General features: G+C 45.8%; 1 protein-coding gene and 1 pseudogene across 10 annotated transcripts in view; one reads left to right on the forward strand and one right to left on the reverse strand.

Moving 5' to 3' along the window:
- Ntrk2 (neurotrophic receptor tyrosine kinase 2) overlaps window positions 1–19,268 on the forward strand; it is a 331,243-nt gene that overhangs the window by 90,279 nt on the left and 221,696 nt on the right. The gene's annotated exons all lie outside the window — the stretch shown is intronic.
- Window positions 726–19,268, reverse strand: part of LOC116082564 — a 23,976-nt pseudogene continuing 5,433 nt past the window's right edge.

Here is a 19,268-nt window from a genome sequence, read left to right on the forward strand (position 1 = left end):
TACTCCTACTGCATATTGATTTTTAAACTTATTCCTTTATGAACCACCAAAGAAAAAAATGAAATGATTTATAGTTAAATATATGCCCTTTGGTGGTAAACAAGTTCCAAGAACCTAAAGCTAGGATCCACACGTTATATTTTGTGACGTTTTTACTGGTTCATGTTGTAGATGTTGCTTTGGTGCTTGGGCACTCTCAAACTCTCTTCACTGGTTTTGTGTGCTCACCCTGCTTTCTGTATACATTTTCTCTCAAGGGCCATCAGGGTCCTTTTATCTTTGAAAAGCTAAAGGAACTCCTTCCCCTGCCCCCCTTCCGTGTCCCCTCTGGCCACCAGAGGTGGTAGTGGTTGTCTTAGTTACCTCCACTCCCCCACAGTGCTCAGAAGTACTAGCAGGAGTGTGTGTCACTCCCTTCCATGAGGTTGATCAAACTCTAGTAGAGTTTGCACATCTTCAGCATGACATGTGGGATAATCTGGCTAAAGCTGAAGTTTCCTTTTCGAATTTCAGCCTTGCTTGGCTTCCTTCTTTTCTGACTTTCTCTTGCCCTGGGAGCCTCTCTTCAGCAAATCACTTCCACGAATATTCTTCTGGGTCTACTGCAGATGACCCAAGACAATGTTGGGGCTCCACAAAATATATTGCATGCTTTTTTTCCCCAATTTGCCAAGCTGTGACTGTTTATTAACTGACCAGATTACAAAAATACCATGGGTGACATCTTAGCTCATCCGTCTAAGAAGCCTGTTTATCTGATCGTCCCTGTTGCCAGTATCTCCACCTTCTACAAAGTTAGTTGTCTTTTTCTTCATCCCACCTCGTGGGGAAGATAATTGGAGGGGCCATGGGAAGTTATTTGCTTCCTTGACGCATTTCCCAACTGTATAGATCTCATGAATTAGATCCTCCATGCAGATGATGCCAAATTTACCAAGAGATCGAGCGATCAAGGAATGATTTGTCAAGGCTATCCGCTTCTTATTTATTTTGCCATACCCTCCCATGTAGATGAGCTCATTTACTGACTTCAGGTTGGGGTACCCCCACGCAATATATGGTTCCACAATCCTCAGCATGTTAATTGAAGCCATGTTGAGCTTAACGAAGGTGCCATTGAAGATCTGTCGAAGACGAAGAAGCTGCAATGACTTGCGGACCTTTGGGCTTACTCCACTCATACCTTGGATTCTGAAGACAAACGCCAATTTTGGTTCTGTGGGCACATAGACGTTCCCAGCTTTCCTTGCCGGCCTGGCCATCCGGATCTCAGTCTGGTACATCTGCCTGTACTCCTCGTGATAGTGCTCTGCCTTCTCATAGGTGAGCTTCCTCCTTGCCTTTTGCAGTGTCTTCAGTGCAAAAGTTCCTACTGTGCCAAAGCAGGGCGGTGGTGGCGCATGCCTTTAATCCCAGCACTTGGGAGGCAGAGTGGATTTCTGAGTTCGAGGCCAGCCTGGTCTACAGAGTGAGTTCCAGGACAGCCAGGGCTACACAGTGAAACCCTGTCTCAAAAAAAAAAAAAAAAAAAAAAAAAAAAAGTGAGGGCTAGATTAGAGTTATTCAGTGGTAGGGTTTCCATGTGTCAGAGGCTTGACTTAAGTTTGTCTGCTTTTCATAATTGTTTTGTTATAAATTAGGCGTAGCTCAGTGCTCGTTAGCTCACCTGAGTCACAGAAGCAGTCACAGAAGAACCACAGACGAAGGCCTCACCTGGCTGGCTTTAATGTTTCAGCTCTTTCAAATTCCTTGGAGTTTAAAAGTGTCATTTTTATAAACTATCAAAAAGGCATCCCGACATCAAAGTTCATGACTCACTAAAATAGGACGAATATATCTCTTCTTTAAAAGATAAGTAGGAAACTTAATTTCTTATAGGGAGAGTAACTGGAAATTGTGTCCAAGGGTTTGAGTCGATAGCATCAAACGGTATACAAAGAGGTCTTTGCCTAATTTTTGACAAAATTTGGGAAATTTTAGAAACAAAATTATTGAGAAGAATCCAGCAGGCCAGGGTGCTGGTAGTGTATTTCTCGGGCAGACAATGGGACCCTTTCTGGTCTGTTCTCTTGGGGTAGCTGTCCTGTGCTGATAGCCTACCACAGCACGGTTTAGAGAATGACGTTCTGTATATGAGACACACTGACTTTGATCCTCACAAGAATTATCAGTGGGTTCCACAGACAGATCTTAGAGAATGTCAGGGCTGATAACATGCAGAAAGACTTTTATTAGCCTTGTTATGGGCCTCATTTTAGTGATTCATAGTGGATTCAGGTACTGAGCAATCAGGAATTCATAAAACCTGGCCCCGAGCTCCCTGTGATTTCTATGGGGTGGCAGTGTCAGCACTTCTGTGGACTGTAAAACATTGTGTTTTTCTGGATAGGGCTTCTCCTATCTCCCCTCCACCTCCTGTCTCACGGTTTCTTACTCATCTTCTCTGAGTATTGCTTAGGCATCCCTTTCTCCAGAGATCCTTTCTGATCCCCGCAGGAGGGAGGGAGCTCCCTTATAGGAGATTTGCACTGCTTTGAGTAATCATCCAGAAAGAAATGCTTAGCCTATCAGGGAGCTAAAGGTGCTGAGGTCAGCCTTTCTTTATCTCTTTCCCCCTTGCCTGACATTATGCAAAGTACAGAGCTAACCCTCAATAAATGTCTCTGAACTGGACAAACTGTGAGTCAGAAGAGAAGAATGTGGGGGTTTTTTTTGGGGGGGGGGGGGTTGAATGCAATTCTCCCCTCCCCCGTAAGTTGTTTCAAAGCCATTCAAGTAGGTCGGGCAGAAAAAAATACTGATAAACCAGTGGTCAGTGGGCACAAATCAGACATTTGGGACAGGAGGATCCATAAATGAGAAAAGAAGGTTATGGCTGGAGGTTCTAAGACTCAGAGCCAGATAGCATCTGAAAGATAATGCGGCTAGATGTGGCTTAAAAAGTACAAGTGATGGTGGTCAAAGGCTTGGGAATGAAGCCTTCGCCCTGGAAGAGAAAGCTCTTCAAAACGAAGAGGCACCAAGGAATAAGCGACGTATGGGATACTGAAGCCACTTTGTCTCCCCAGAGAAAATGAATAGAGAAGGAAGAAGCTGACAAGAAGCTGGGCGGGATGGTGTACACCTTTAATGGTGTACACTCAGGAGGCAGAGACAGGCAGATGTCTGATTGTTTGACCCCAGCCTGGTATACGTAGCACATTCCGAGCCAACCAGGGCTACATAGTGAAAGCTTGTCTCAAAACCAATTAAGCGGACACCCCAAAACAGAAAACACTCTACCAAGGTAGAAAGGGAAGGGAAAGCACGAGGAAGAGAGACCAGTAGGGCAGCTACTCAGCGTCCCCGTTAGCGCCCGAGAGGGCATTTTCCACGTTTGTTCCGAGGCCTCTCTCTCTTGGGATCTTCAGATTGGTACACCAATGTTCCCCAAATCAAAAGAGAAGACAGACAGATTGATCTCTTTGGCTGATGGGTATCCTGAAAACGACCCAGGAAGCTGCTTGTATAGGTGGCCAGGCTCTGACAGCCAGAGGCGAGGGCTGAGAATGGCGTGGGAGGCACCTGCTGCTGGCCCTCGCTTCCGAGGATGTGCTGTGGGCGCTGGCCAGCCCTGTGGCTCTATACCCAGTGTCCTGACTAGAAGAATTCATTTTTCTGGAATCAATCCCTTAATACTTCTTCTACTTGTGTGCTTAGCCGTAAGTGCTTCCTTAGCCCTGCAGCTCTCCCTGTCATCCACAACCTCTAGGTACAACATGTCCACCCACCCATGTGCAGTGATCCCGTCTCTTTGAATAGAATGCAGATAAAGCAGAGGAAGGGGAGAGGCGCAGCTGACCCTGTTGTTCCCTCTATACAGATAGACTCTGTGGTTCAACTTTGTAACTGTTTTGCTTAATGATGATACAAAGTGACATATATTTAGTAAAACTCCTAGCTGGAATTTTAAGTCTTTTTATAGGGCTTCCAGTGTGCAGTACAATCCTCTGCCTCAACCTTGGGCAGTGTCCTAATGAGAGCCCCTAGTAATCCATACAACCAAGAGGGGGACCGCACCCTCTCAGCATGCTGCGTCACTGTGTAGGTCAGATGCATTTTATCTTTATAACATTTCAGTTTATAGTGGGTTTCTTTAATGGGAATATAACCCTGTTATACATTCATGAGCATCTGCATAATTATATAATAATCACACACTTTGGGAAATTTTAGTATTTTTTTTAAAATCAAGAAATACATTGCCTGATTTGTTTGAATTGCCAGGTACTTATATTTTCTAGTTATAATTTTTGAGTTTATGTAAATATTGTAGTGTTAATAATATGTACCATTTATATTTAGTTGTTAGACCCTATCTGTCTAACGAGGCCCTTGGACCAGGGTCACTGACACAACTTGAAAACTGGTCAAAGATACAGAACTAGGCTCATCCTGTCCAAGCCCTACAGAGCACTAGCCTGACTTTACTGTCATTCAGATGAATTACCTACACCTTAAAACCTTCTTCTAGAGTACCCAAGACAATCAAGGCCTGACACCATCCTGTTCATGTCCGTCTATGTGCTAAGTAGAGGACAGCAAGTCTAAGAGTTCATCGTAGTCACTTACAATGGAGTGTCTGTGGAATGTCTTAGAAACCACCACTCGGGAGAAGCGCACATCCTTGAGGCTTATGAACGGCCCTTACTGTGGTACTTATGGTCCTTATGAATGGGTAAATACCATTAGATACACGATAGACAGACAGACCGTAGATATTTGTCAGTATAAATATGATGTAGATCATTTTTAAGCTTGATGGATGGCAGATGCCAAGAAGCATAAAAGGCCCAAGTGCTTGCCCTACATGCGTAACTAAAATGGTAGCCGATGCGGCTCCAGAGAGAGCAAAAGAGTGAGGTTCCTGGTAGAGTTGGTAATCACTCGACAGCACACAGTGGGATCAACGTTCTAGTGTCCATCCCTTCTGCTGACGAGTACGTGTGAGTAAGGTGTGTCGATCAAGATGGGCACCTGCCGTGCTCTGGGCTGTGCTGCAGGAGAGCATGCAGGCGAGACTCCTGGTCTGTTCAAATGGGTGATAGGAATCCCTTTTATCGGAGATGCTGTGCCCTCCAAAACTTTCCACTTTATAAATGCCCTTGAAAAGAACACAGAGCAAGGTGTAAATACCATCTCTCCTCACAACGATGCACGCATCCTAGGGACCCACGCAGAACTGACTTCCAGTAATGGATATTAGCACATCTTTGTCTTTAGCTTTTAGAACAAATTAATTTACTTTGGGATCCATGGGGGATATATTTCCTAAATTTTAGATTGTACTAGAGATGAACTTTAGCAGAGAGACTCGGGGAAAGAAACAGCTTCTAGCCTGGACCTTTCTCTACACGCCAAATGTGGAGAGAGAAGCTCTGTGAGCAAGTGAGAGTGAGTGGACCATATAAATACCACACACAGTGGAGCCAGCTGGGGCTCTTCCTGCTCTTCGTCATTCAAGTACCAAACCTGTTCCTATCCTAGTGTGTGAGATACCACACAGTAAGAAACCACTAAGGAGAAAACTGGGGAGGAGGCTCAATGGTTAAGATCACTGGCTGTTCTTCCAGAGGACCCAGGATCAGTTGCCACCACCCATATAGCAGTCCGGAACCATTTGCAACTTCAGTCCCGGGAAATCTGATAACTTCTTTAGGTCTTCGCAGGTACTACATGCATGTGTTGCACATGCAGGTGAAATCCCCACACACATAAAACAAAGCAAAAAATAAATAAAGAGCTCTGAAGAGGCATGTATAATTCACATGCGGCAATAGGAAGATGACTTTGGGAAGCTGAGGGTAAGAATGACTTTTAAATAGTCTTCTGCAAAGGGCTTGCTATGCACAGCGGGAAGTCTTCCTTTCCTCTGAGAATCCAAATAAAAGCCATACCTTCCAGAAACATTGTAGAATGGGTGTCTGCTTTGGCTGCTAGAGTGCTTTCTGACTGTTAAGCAATGATCTTGCTTGCCCCAGAGGAAACCAGTGAGGTGATTTTATGACGCATACAACAGTGGTATGTTGTTGTTTACAATCAGAGCCCTGGGGCGGTGGGCAGCCATAGTCTCGATTTGTAACAACTTCTGACTTCTATGTTGTCAGTATTTCCCACAATGGGTGGCTTTAAACTATCAATATGAAGATGTTCTGAAAATTGTACAAGCTAGCGTTAAGGCCTTTTGCGCCAAGTGTTTGCTTATAGAAGCCTCTTCCCCAGTGTCTTTTATAGCAATGTGTTTTATCATCTTTGGCAACTCACAACGAGAAGTACCTGAAGTCAGGATGCTCCCTAAGTGACCTTTTCAGTTCAACAGTGTAATTGATTTCTCTAGAAAATAATTTGTTTATACTGTAAGCATGAGCAACTTGACCCTCTCTTGTCTTTGGATAAATGTGTGGAGCGTAGGTCAGTCAGTTTCCCTTCTGTGGGATGGTGTGTTGGTGAACTGTGCATGGCCGAGTGATCTGTGGAACCTGGGAACTGTAGTGCAGTGTGAGGTGTCTGCAGGAGAGCTTGTGCTGCGCCTGTGTGAGCTTCCTCAGGAGACACCCTGGAGTTCCCTCGAGGCAGTTCAGTCACAGAAACATGTGATATCTTGCTTTGACCTCTAGAATGCTCTACCATTATCTACAGAAACACCATTGGGCAGAATGACGTGAGCCCTGAGACTGGGCACCGCGCTTTGGTGACAGTCACTGAGAATAAAGTGCCTTCCCTCCTGAACTACACAGCTTACACCAGCGGCCTCCTCAGGCATCTAGGGATTATCTGTCTCCTGACATTTCTATGCTCATCGTGTGGAGTCCAGGGCAGTGGACTGAGTCACTCCCTAGTGTCTCTTTGGCTGAAACATAAGTTGGCTTTGCTTGGCCCACCCCAGTGAGAAGTGCCTGGCCCTTGGAGTTAGCAAACCTGCCCCTCCTTGGGCAGCTACTGGGCAGACTTGAACTCACGGCTGAGCTGACTTCCTCCTTCCCCTGAGTCCACTGACAGGGAGGCTTCAATTACTTGTTTATCAGATTTATAAAATGTTCATCTTGCCAAAGTCTCTGGGCAAGAATCAAAAATATTGACCAGTAATAACGATGATGATGATGATGATGATGATGATGATGATGATGATGATAACAAAATGTGCCCATTATCGACACATTAGAAGGTCAACTTCTTTGGAAGCCCAGTAATATTGATTCAGAATTTCTATTATGGCTTGTATTTTTTTTTCTACTTTTTATAACTTCCACACTGCTGTTCATCACCAAAGGAAGTCAGGGCAGGAACTAAAGCAGGTCAGGAAACAGGAGCTGATGTAGAGGACATGGAGGGGTGCTGCTTACTGGCTTGCTTCTCCTGGGCTTGCTCAGCTGGCTTTCTTATAAAACCCAGGACTACCAGCCCAGGGATGGCACCACCCACAATGGGCCCTCCCCTCTTAATCACCAACCGAGAAAATGCCCCACAGCTGGATCTCATGGAGGCAGTTCCCCAGCTGAAGCTCCCTTCTCTGTAATAACTCCAGCTGTGTACCAGTACACAGGGTAAAGCAGAAGTGGAAGTGCAGCTTTAAAGGGGGCTTTGCATCGTCTGCCCCCAGGTTTTGTCTAGTTTACTGAAACAAATGACATTCAAGAGTCCTCAGATTCTGTCCAAGGGGAAGTATTCCAGGGAGGGTACTGTCTTCTCAAAGCCATGAACTTGAAAGTGGGACACTTCGTTAGGTTAGAGAGCATATGCCTATTTGAAGAACTTTGCTCGATTGCCTTGGATCTGAGGTAGAACTGCCGCATCTGACTTCCTCTCTGGAGCAGCCTCCTTCTGGGTCTGCACCTGCTACAGACACAGGAAACTGCTGAGAGCCAGGGTGAAGCCAGGGTGCTTCTGACCGCAGGCAGCTCCGGTGGTGTTCACAACACACACCACTGGTGGTGAGTGGAGTGCCCTGGTTGATTTGGGGATTAGAAAGTCAGGCATCATACAGGAAGAACAACCCACAAACCACAAGAATCTCAAGAAGAAGGAAGACCAAAATGTGGACATTTCATTCCTTCTTAAAACGGGGAACAAAATACCCACGGAAGGAGTTGCAGAGACTAACTGTGGAGCAGAGACTGAATAAAGGGCACTCCAGCCTGATATAGCTATCTCCTGAGAGGCTCTGACAGTACCTGACTAATACAGATGTAGAGGCTCACAGCCCTCCATTGAACTGAGTACAGGGTCCCCAATGAAGGAGTTAGAGAAAGGACCAAAGGAGCTGAGGAGTTTGCAGCCCCTTAGGACCAACAACAATATAAACTAACTAGTACCCTCAGAGCTCCCAGGGACTCAACCACCAACCAAGGACTGCACATGGTAGGACTGATGGTTCTGGCAGCATGTGTATAGTAGAGAATTGCAAAGTCAAGCATCAATGGGAGGAGAGGCCCTTGGCCCTGTGAAGGTTCTGTGCCCCAGTGTAGGGGAATGCCAGGGCCAATAAGTGGGAGAGGGTGGGGTGGCAAACGGGGAGAGGGGAGGCAACAGGGGTTTGTACTTGTTTTTTGGGTTTTTTGGGTGTGTGTGTGTGTGTGTGTGTGTGTGTGTGTGTTTTTCCGGAGGGGAAACTGGGAAAGGAGAAATCATATGACATGTAAATAAAGAAAATATCTAATTAAAAAAAAAGGTCAGCATGAGCAACAAATCAAACATCCTAACAAATAAACTTGTAAGATTGAAAAAAAAAAACAGTCAGGCATCACAGACAGGACTCTGATGCCATTTTTAGTTATGATGGTCATGCTTGCCTCCATAGGATCACTGGGCTGTGTTTCTTGTCAGAGTGTCAATGCTATAGGAGAAAAAATGACTTCTGTTCATCACTTACCATAGTTGTTCCCTTACAGCCTTTAGAGTAAAGACCCCACTATCTGTTCTTGAGACTAAAGCTTTACTAGAATGCACCCCACACATACATTAATAGATTATCTCTGATAACTATCACTGTAGAATGGGAGAGTTGATACTGTGACAGAGACCTCCCAGCTGGCAAAATCAGACTTATTTGCACCTTGGTTCTTTATAGAAAAAAAAATCCTTCCTGACATCACATTAAGAGAACAAATAAGGAAAATGTCTAATGGCACTGCCACCCACCCGCAGACCCCTGAGTATTTTGCAACAGATCTCAGAGGTGGGAGCCTTGACTGCTTAAGCTCTTTCTCTTTCGGTTGAGTCTGGCTCTAAAATAATGTGGGTCCTCCCCTGCGGTGAGAGGGGAACAGGGGAACAGGCAGGTTGGGGTTGAAGGACTCCCAGTTGCAACTTTGCCTCTGGCAGCTGTGTGGCCTCTTCCGTTTTTTAATGCTAAGATGTGAAACCATGCAGAGAGAAAAGGTACTCTTCAGCCAGCACTGGGGTTTGGGGGCAGCGATCCTTACTGCTCTGTTGATTCCTGTTCAAGACCTAGCCTATGGGACAGATGTACACTGGGGTTTGGGGGACAGCAATCCTTACTGCTCTGTTGATTCCTGTTCAAGACCTAGCCTATGGGACAGCTGTACACTGGGGTTTGGGGGACAGCGATCCTTACTGCTCTGTTGATTCCTGTTCAAGACCTAGCCTATGGGACAGCTGTACATAGGAACCAACATGGTCACCCTTGGATTTTTTTTTCTCTTATTTGGTGGGACCAAAAACAAAACCCAAAACAAACAAACAAACAAACAAAAACCTGATGAAATTTTGGCTCCACAGCATTAGTAGTAACTTCATGGCTACGGCAGACTGTGTGGGACATTTCTGAAAAGTGAGTAACCAACAGCAGTGTGGTTCTAATGCTGAGTCCTCCTGTGACTTCCCGCTTGTGCCTTTTTTTGCCAGTGTTATTTTTAATAAGAGACGCTGCTGTGGCTTTATAGTTAGTAAGACTGGAGTCCCAGTGGAGCTAGGGGAATGCAGAGTCTTCGTGCAGGGCACGGTTTGTTCATCTCCCTTTCACTCTGTGTTTCGAAGGATGTCAGCCTTGATTTAGTTTTCAGGGCTCAGCTTCACCCATGCAGAGAGACTGCGAAGTGCAGGGAGAAAGCTGGCACCATCTTCAAGCAGTGGTTATTTATTTTTACTGCTCTGTATTTGCTGTTTGCAATGCTGGGCTACCTAAAGAAAATTCCTTTTTAGACGTGTTGTGCTCCTTGCCCGTATTCCTCCCGTACCTTCCTCTTCTGGCCAACCCTTCCTGCACTCTGCTCCCCCTTCCAGGCCTCCCTCCTGATCTTCCGTCACAAACACATGTGTGTGCATGTGTATATACATATGTGTACATCTGTGTGCATGTGTGTATGTGTATATGCATCTGTGTGCATCTATGTGTATCTGTGTGCATGTGTGCATACACATGTATGTGTCTATGCATATGTGTTCATGCATGTGTAGGTGTGCATGAGCGTGTGTATATACATGTCTGCATGTATGTGCATGTGTACACATATGTGTATGTGTATATGCATCTGTGTGCATGCGTGTGTGTACGTGTGTGTATATGCATATGTATGCATAGGTGTGTATGGGTATATAGTGTTATATCTATATAAAAGTTAGGGCCCACAAGTGGAAACAAATTTATAGTGGAATGTTAGTCATAACATGATCTCTAATCTCATCCTTTTTCTCACACGTGTTATAATTTTAGTCTTTGTGACTGGATAATTCCCCACCTCTCTATCTTCTCCAGTGTTGTCTGCAGACAGACCCCTAAAGCTGAGTCTACACGTTGCTTGTTAAAATGAGCAAAACAGTAAAATCTGGACAATTCCTGCTTTGTGGGTACCTTAAACTTGGTAGTTTAGGAAGACCTTGGAGAAAATGCCAGATATAACTCACGGCTCCCATTCCTGAAATCGGCTCCTACTCAGAGTGGAGCACATCATAATGTTCACTTTTCTCTTCACTTCTGAAAGCTGTGTTGTCATCCTAACATCACCTAGCATGTCATACCTTGTGAGCAGAAACATGGCAAGTAAAGTAACCCTTCTAGATTGATAAATAAAATACGTACTGTAGTAATTTAAGTGTGAAAGCGTTTCTTGTAGATCTTGAATTTAGCGAAGCCTTGAAAGAATTGTGTTCAATGAGAGGAATGGGCCTTGCTGGAGACAAGAGCAAAGCTTTTCTGGGGTGGGGGTCAGTAAGAGCCAGGAGAAACAGGTCACGAACAGTGACAGGACAAGGTGGGGACTTAAGGGGAGCCTGTGGCCTGTTGTTTCACAGATCCTTCATTCAAATGCAGTAAATACAAGCTGACCTTTGTGGTGAGAGATACCAGGAGCAGCTAACTGAACTCTCACTGTGACAATCCTGCCAACATCTCTCCTGTTCACCTGGGGATTTCTTATCTGGTAAACTCATTTGTAGCAAGGCTTTGGTAATGATTCTTTAATGGAGGCCTCTCAGGATAATACCTTGGAGGGCGTTTTAGGACTAAATGGTAGAACTGGAGAGAAGTGTTTAAAGGCTTCTAAGATGGCCTGCCTCCCAGACAAAAACAAGCCCGTGGGAGGGAGGAGCAGAGTCTGGGCTTTAAGCTTCACCAAATGACAATGTCAGGTCATTTGTCTCAGTAACTGCCAGGCAGTTCATCCTCAATTCAGTAGGGAATGCTGCTCAAGCCAAGGGTGTGGGCTGGCTGGGCTCTCTGTCTCGTAGGAAGCTTTACTTGGGAAATTTCGAACATAGCCAGAATCTAGATTTCTTATAAAGCCATTCACAAAGAAGCAGAGGAAAAGGCAAGCACCTCTGTGTAGGGCGAAGGCAGCTGCACCAGGAGCAGTCAGAGACAGGCAGAGGCTGAGGACCTGTTCTGGGTCTCTCCCTTCTGTGCTCTCAGCCCTGGCTCTGCTGCTTGCAGCTGGTTCTCCCCACCACACAGCTGACCCTGGCTCTGCCACGGCTGCAGCTCTAACAGGAAGGCAGTGGCATTTTTACTTCTACGTTTTTCCGCTTGGATGGATCCTTTGGATGTGAAAACCTAATCAAGAGCTGTCCTGTATCAGACAGTGATGTTCTGTATATATAAAGGGCTCAATCACCTTGCCCCTTTTAGACGTGATCAGCCACGGGCAAGGGACACTTTGTGCTTGTCATGTCACCAAATGACACATTTTCAAAGGCCTACCGTCTGCTTACCTCAGCACTTCTAACGAATTGCACACTGATGTTTGAACCGTGCAGATCAAAGTCACTCATTAACTGTCAGGCTGTCCTTGGCTCCCCGATGGCGGGAGTCTGAGCTCTGCTCTGCTCCAAAACTAGGTGCAGTCTATAAGCCCAAGTCCTGCCTGAGGTGGGTGGGCTATGCGCTCCACGTCCTTGGGTGTGAGAACATCGGTCCTATTTGAGAGAGCAAAGGAGACAACGCATGCTAGCGCAGGCTGCTGGTAGAGGACGAAAAATACAAAGCTCTCTCTGATTCTAGCATCTTCTTGACACTTCTCTGTGTCTAGGCAGACAGACTCCTCAGACATCCAGTGAGAGAGACTTCAAGGTCGTGCCCTCTCTGAGATATTTATTGAAGACCAGGGCATTTTGGGTGACTAGAGACTGGCTTCCCCTTCTTTGTGGTGTTCTCCAATGTGATGTGTTTTGAGACATTAGTGAGAAGGTCGCCTACCTTACTCACCTTAGCCCTGAGAAAACCACAGCTTCTCTATCATGTATTGATTATTTGCTATCACCTTTTCGGTATGCGTTTGTTCACTTGTAATCACATACCTGTGTTAGGCAGTGAGTTGGATCACCTTGTCTCCCAGGGGAATATACTTTAGTGGGGGAACACAAAGAGACAGTAACCACTGTAGATAGAGTTTGCAAATTCTCCTAAGAGATAGAGATGCAGAAGTCTTTGGAGTGGTGCTGTGAGAGTTGGGGGAAGGGCAGAACAAGCAGGAAGGATAGCAGCCAAGCAGGAGATTGATGGAAATATGAGGAAGTTCGTGATGGTGACGGGTTCGTTCTCACTGGAACACAATGAAGACAGGCACTAGAAGAAGAGATGGACGGTCGGAGTCCCTGGTGAAGGTGTGGATAGAGAGTTAATCTCAAAGGCCTCCACACTGGGCATAGGGTAGTGTGTGTGGGGTGCGGTTAGTGGGTGTGGAAAAGAGGGACATTCACAGTAAGAGCATTCACAGAAATAACTGTGGTTGCAGACAGTGAGATATACAGGGGGTGGGGAGCTGGATGAGCAGCTGGCTGGGAGTCATAACGAGCTTGGCCGAGTCCAGATAACACAGTGTAGTATTAGCAAAGCCTCAAACGTAAAGCTGAAAAATGTGCTCCGAATGTAAAGAGGGATTCTTCAAATGTTACAAGCAAACATATCATTGTCCAAGGAAGGGGTATGTTCCCATGAGAAGGCTCAGGCCAAGGCAGGCTGATCTGGGTTCAGATCTTTGCCCCAGTCACTGGTTATGTGGAGTCCAGGGGGTTGTTCCTCTCTTCCACAGTGTTTCCACCTCTTTGCCACAAAATGTCTTCCTTCTACACAGGATTGTAGGGGTGGCTTGTGGGAATGCATAGACACGTTTAGAGTTTGATGATTGCTCCTTGAGGATGTATGTGTATTTAGTTTTATAATGAAGGAGAGAGTAAGAAACAGAGAGAGAGGAGAGAAAGAGAGAGAGAGAGAGAGGGAGAGAGAGAGAGAGAGAAAGACAGAGACAGAGACAGAGACAGAGAATGTGTGTGTGTGTGTGTGTGTGTGTGTGTGTGTGTGTGTGTGTGAGGTGTACATATTTTGCATGCTTGCTTGCAACTGCTCACTATACATTCTGTACTCTGCAGATAGCCCTTCAATGGTAGCCATATGCAAGGTGACAGTGAAGGCTTCCATTCCTTTCCATGTCATTTCCTCAGGGGACAAGGGCAGAATACGTTTAATAACTTAATGTTCATCAACTAATTAGTGTCCACAGGTGATAAAGTGTCTGCTGTTCAATATAAATCAGAATACTAGAAAAGGGTCTATCGGAGCTATGGCAGTTTAGACCTGCAAGGAAAAGTAAGTCCCTTGGGGACATCGTCACACCTGTAGTGACCATTCCCTGTCAGAATTTAGTTCTGTTCATAGCTGCATGTTTACAAAATGATTTCGGTGAGCCCATTTGCAGAGTAGAGCCCATTTTCTTCTGGAGGCTCGAGACATACAGAGAGCCATAAATCCTGATTCAAGTTCATGCATTTCATGAAAGAAGCCCCTCCTCTGCCCTCTCAAGGTATTTCCCCGGAGACCTATTAAACAGAGGATGGCAATTCAAAAATGCAAATCACATCACAGAAGTTCTGTAAAGGATTGTCCACCCCCCCCCAGCCACCCTTCCCCCACCTGCACGATAGGAGCAGTAAATCCAAAACTGGAATTTACACTCCGGGCCAGACCACCGTTGTGCTGATCAGACGTCTGTCTCGTCCATGCTGCATGGAAAATTGAGACCTGGATTTTTAATCTAATGAGTGGGCTTAAAGCTTTGCTCAGTGTTGTGCGGGGCTGTGTTGTGAGCACAGGGGGAGAGAAGTGTGGCTGTGAGCCTGTGGTACCAGAAGCCCTGTCACATTGTGGCTCTTGTGGGGCCAATGAGACAACACAACCCACTTCTCAGAAGGAAGTTTGCGGCTTCTTAAACAGTTCACCCTGGAATTTGCTTACATGTTAAGCTCCCAAAATCCTGGCCTGGAGAGTCTTCTTATGAGAAAACCTTGCTTATACTAGTATTTGTGTAGTATATTTTTAAAATTATGTATTGTGCCTTAATTTTTCCTATGAGTTTTTTTTTTTTAAATTCATTCTTTAATAACTCAAGCCACATTCAAAGAATATTCTTGGAGGCTTGGCTCATTGGATGGGCTGTTCTCAGAATATCAATTTGGACAATTGGGAGGAACCTGTCATTTTAGACAAGGGGTGACCTGAGGTTCCATTCATTCCCAGCCAAGCTGGTCACTTGCACACAGGCACCCCACACTCACGGCTCCTCCCCAAGCAGTGTGTGCTGGTAGTTACACACCGCTGCTGCGAGCAGAGCTTAGAAGCCCTTTAGAAACTTACCTGGACGTTTTGAATTTCACGCATGCGTCCATTATTGACACCGCCCCTTGTCTTGGACCCTACCAACACTGCCTCTTCTAGGACTCACATCCCCAGAGTCCCCTGTGACATATCACATTGTTTAAAAAGATCTTATTTTCTTTAACTATTTTTGAACACAAAAAAGAATGTCTATTTGTGGGTTTGTTTTGTTCCAACAGTTATCTAAATATTTTACATGAACTAGTTCATCAAAGGCCCTCAGCGACTCTTGAGTTGGGGGTCGCTCTGGCCATGGCTACAGCAGAACAAGGTACCCCTAGGTGGTAACCAACAGCTTTCTGTGTGTGGCTCATGGTGTTGGAGGCTGGGAGTGTGAGAGCGAGGGTCACCTTGGTGCACACCTTCTTCCTGCATTGGGGAGGACACACGTGAGCTTGGATCCTTTCTCCATGACCTCATCCAACTACCTTCTGAAGGTCCCACCTCTGCCCACCAGGATTTGTTAAGTGTCTGCAACAGAACTCCTGTCTCTAAGTGACGCAAGGTTCCCAGTACATATGCTTTTGTGGCTGAAGTTTCCAACATATGAATTCCCTTGCCTGGGGTCACTCAGTGTAGGTGACAAGTATTGATGGCGGTGTGAGCCCACGGTTGACATTGTCACACATTCTCAGGATGTTTATGTCTGTCCTTTCTTCTTTCCTAACTTCTTTCCTTTCCTCTCCTCTCCTCTTCTTTTCTTTTCTTTCCCTTTCTTTTTTCCTTTCCTTTCCTTTTCTTTTTTCCTTTTCTTTCCTTTCTTTTCCTCTCCTCTCCTCTCTCCTCTCTTCTCTTCTTTTCTTTTCTTTCCTTCTTTTGGTTCACTGTCTCTACTTCAGATTTCTTTTCACTGTTTTATTTTTCCAAAATAGGATTTAAAAAAAAAAAAAAGCCAAACCTTTGCAGGTGAATCTTTTAATCTCAGCCTAATACTATGTAACAGAATAAAGAGGTGATTTATGGAATGAAAACAGGTGTGAGGATAAAGATTGCATGAGGAAGTCTTGTTACGTTGTAAATATTCAGATTATGGACTTCCATCTCTATGGATCCCCACAGATGTGGGTCACAAACACCGTTGCTTGCTTTTAGGAACTGGATGTGCAAAGGTGGGGACAGCTTTAGCTCAAAAGTTATGGTTTGGTGTGCTTTAAAATCACATGGGAAGCCACTGTCTCCACATCCTTTTAACTGGCTTTTCGTTGTCCTGGAAACACTAGCATTTCTACACTGGTTAGATTTCTGGAATCTTCTAGAGAAAGTACTACTGAAGAGTGCATATTGGATATGCCAGGAGCAGCTGAATGAAACCAGATTAGGAGACTCAGGACCCAGGAGACGCGAGTCACGGACTGAGTTGGTCACTGGCTCTTTGTTTACCTGTAAAACATGGAGGATATGAGCTGACCCCTCAGGCTTTAGAGAACTGGGTAATGGCATGTTCTCACACTGTCTTAGCCTATGTGGATGGATATGTCCCCATCAGCTTTGAGTCCATCTTGTCACATGTGAAGAGCCAGGGTAAGCATTGAGTTTCAGTTCTCAAACCCACCTCATAAGTTGTGAGACTTGGTAAACGGTGATCATCACAGTGTTACTCTGTAGAGCTGTCTGGAGGATTAAAGAAGACAGTATCTACGAATCCCCTATTCTGGTGGACCATTGTCTCTGTCAGGGTTAGCATCGCTGTGATGAAACACCATGGCCAAAGCAACTTGGGGAGGAAAGGCTTTATCTGAGTTATATTTTCCACAATGTTGTTCATCACTGGAGGAAGTCGGGACAGGAACTCAAGCATGATGAAGACCTGAAGGCAGGAGATGATGCAGAGGCCATAGAGAGGAGATGATGCAGGGGACATAGAGAAGAGATGATGCAGGGACCATAGAGAGGAGATGATGCAGGGACCATAGAGAGGGGATGATGCAGAGACCATAGAGAGGAGATGATGCAGAGACCATAGAGAGGAGATGATGCAGGGGACATAGAGAGGAGATGATGCAGGGGACATAGAGAGGAGATGATGCTGAGACCATAGAGAGGAGATGATGCAGGGGCCATAGAGAGGAGATGATGCAGGGGACATAGAGAGGAGATGATGCAGGGGACATAGAGAGGAGATGATGCAGGGGACATAGAGAGGAGATGACGCTGAGACCATAGAGAGGAGATGATGCAGGGGACATAGAGAGGAGATGATGCAGGGGCCATAGAGAGGAGATGTGCAGAGGACATAAAGAGGTGCTGCTTACTGGCTTGCTCCCCATGACTTGCTCAGCTCGCTTTCTTTAGAACCAGTTCCACCAGCCAAGGAATGGCCCCGACCACCTTGGGCTGAGCCCTCCCACATTGAACACTAATGACAAAAATGTCTTTCCAGCTTCCTACAGCCCAATCTTATGCAGACATTTTCTCCATAAGGGTTCCCTCCTCTCTGATGACTAGCTTGTGTCCAGTAGACATAAACTAGTCAGCACAGCCATGTCCCAGGCAAAGAGGCAGGGTAATTTGGCTTCCTGCAGAGACATCAACCACGCAGCCAGTCACCCTGAGTCACAGGGTTGCTGTGGAGCATTTACCAGCTTTGAGGCTTTGACTGTGTTACTCTCTTCTCTACCTCTATTTTCCTTACCTCTGGACTGAGGACTTGATGAATTATTAAGTATAAAATATTCAGATGGGAACTTGGCATATGGCTACTACCACGAATTATTAGTTGGTACTATTATACGCATAGCTTTAGAATAACATTTAACAAATGCATTTTAATTATCATGACTATTACATGGTAATTATCATGTATCTTGAGGATCTAAAATAGGTAACTTATAGAAGGTGGAAATGATGGATTTAGTCATGAAATGAAAATGTAATTTTCAAAAGTAGGAGAAAAATGGGAGTAGTGAAAATTAAATTTACAGCCATAGATTTGTCAGAGTCTGTCATTTTTTCAGACCCTGGGTTCAGTGTCTTTTCTAGGTTCTAGGGCTGCAGGGAGGAGAGGGAACTCCTTCAAAGGCTCTCACGCATCTGCTGAAATCAAGCATGAAGGAGCCAGATGATACGTTCTCTTATCACTATCTGTTCCAAGGCCCTCAGTGGTACCCTGTGTCTGGTCCCATGGCAAGGAGGTGAAGGCCAGGGCTCCTGGGCTGCACCAAGGGAGGTGAAGGCCAGAGCTCCTGGGCTGCATCAAGGGAGGTGAAGGCCAGGGTTCCTGGGCTGCACCAAGGGACTGGAGTTTGTGTTCGTGCATTGGAGGTTGGAGCAGACTGGAAAGTGGAGTATTTTTCAGGAGGAGCAGCTTGTATGGCAGACACAGGATGAAGGAGGAGTGTCTTAGTCTGTGTCCCACTGCTGTGAAGAGACGCCATGACCACGACAACTCTTATAAAAGAAAGCATTTAACTGGGGCTGGCTTGCAGTTTTTAGAGGTCCAGTCCTTTACTAGCATGGTGGCACCTGGGCAGATATGGTGCTAAGAGCTCCACATCCTGATCCACAGGCAGCAGCAGGAAGAGAGAGCCACTGGGCCTGGCTTGGACTTTTGAACTCTCAAAGCCCAGCCCCCAGTGACACATTTCCTCCAACAAGGGCACACCTACTCGAATAAGGCCACACCCCCTAATCCTTTCTAATAGAATAGTGTCTTTCCCTAACCAGTCAAATCTAGGAATCAGTGGGGGCCATTCTTATTCAAACAATCACAAGAAGGATCTACAAATGACAAAGTAGGAGGGAAGTTGGAGTGCTTGGATGGCCCAGAGACAGTGTCAGAGAGAAGAAAGTCAGCTCTCTGAGCTCCTGTGAGGTGGAGTATAAGGTTCTGCTCCTCCTAATCTAGATGGTTATCCCAGGCAGTGAAGAGAATGTAAACAGAAGTACTATGGGCTGCATATAGCAAAGGTGCTATACCTGGACAGAAGCGAAGGTACTACCCACTGCAGCTTCCTTGGGGAAACTGAAGCCCAAAGCAACCCATAGACTTACTGAGGCCAATCTGAAATTAGTGGTTAATTTAAGTGCAGGGGCTTCTGGCACTGCCTGCCCCACATGGCCGTCCCCTACACGCCCTGCCCCACACGGCCCTGCCCACACCCCACACGGCCCTGCCCACACCCCACAC

This window comes from Mastomys coucha, unplaced genomic scaffold (genome assembly GCF_008632895.1).
Source record: "Mastomys coucha isolate ucsf_1 unplaced genomic scaffold, UCSF_Mcou_1 pScaffold7, whole genome shotgun sequence".
NCBI lineage: Eukaryota > Metazoa > Chordata > Mammalia > Rodentia > Muridae > Mastomys > Mastomys coucha.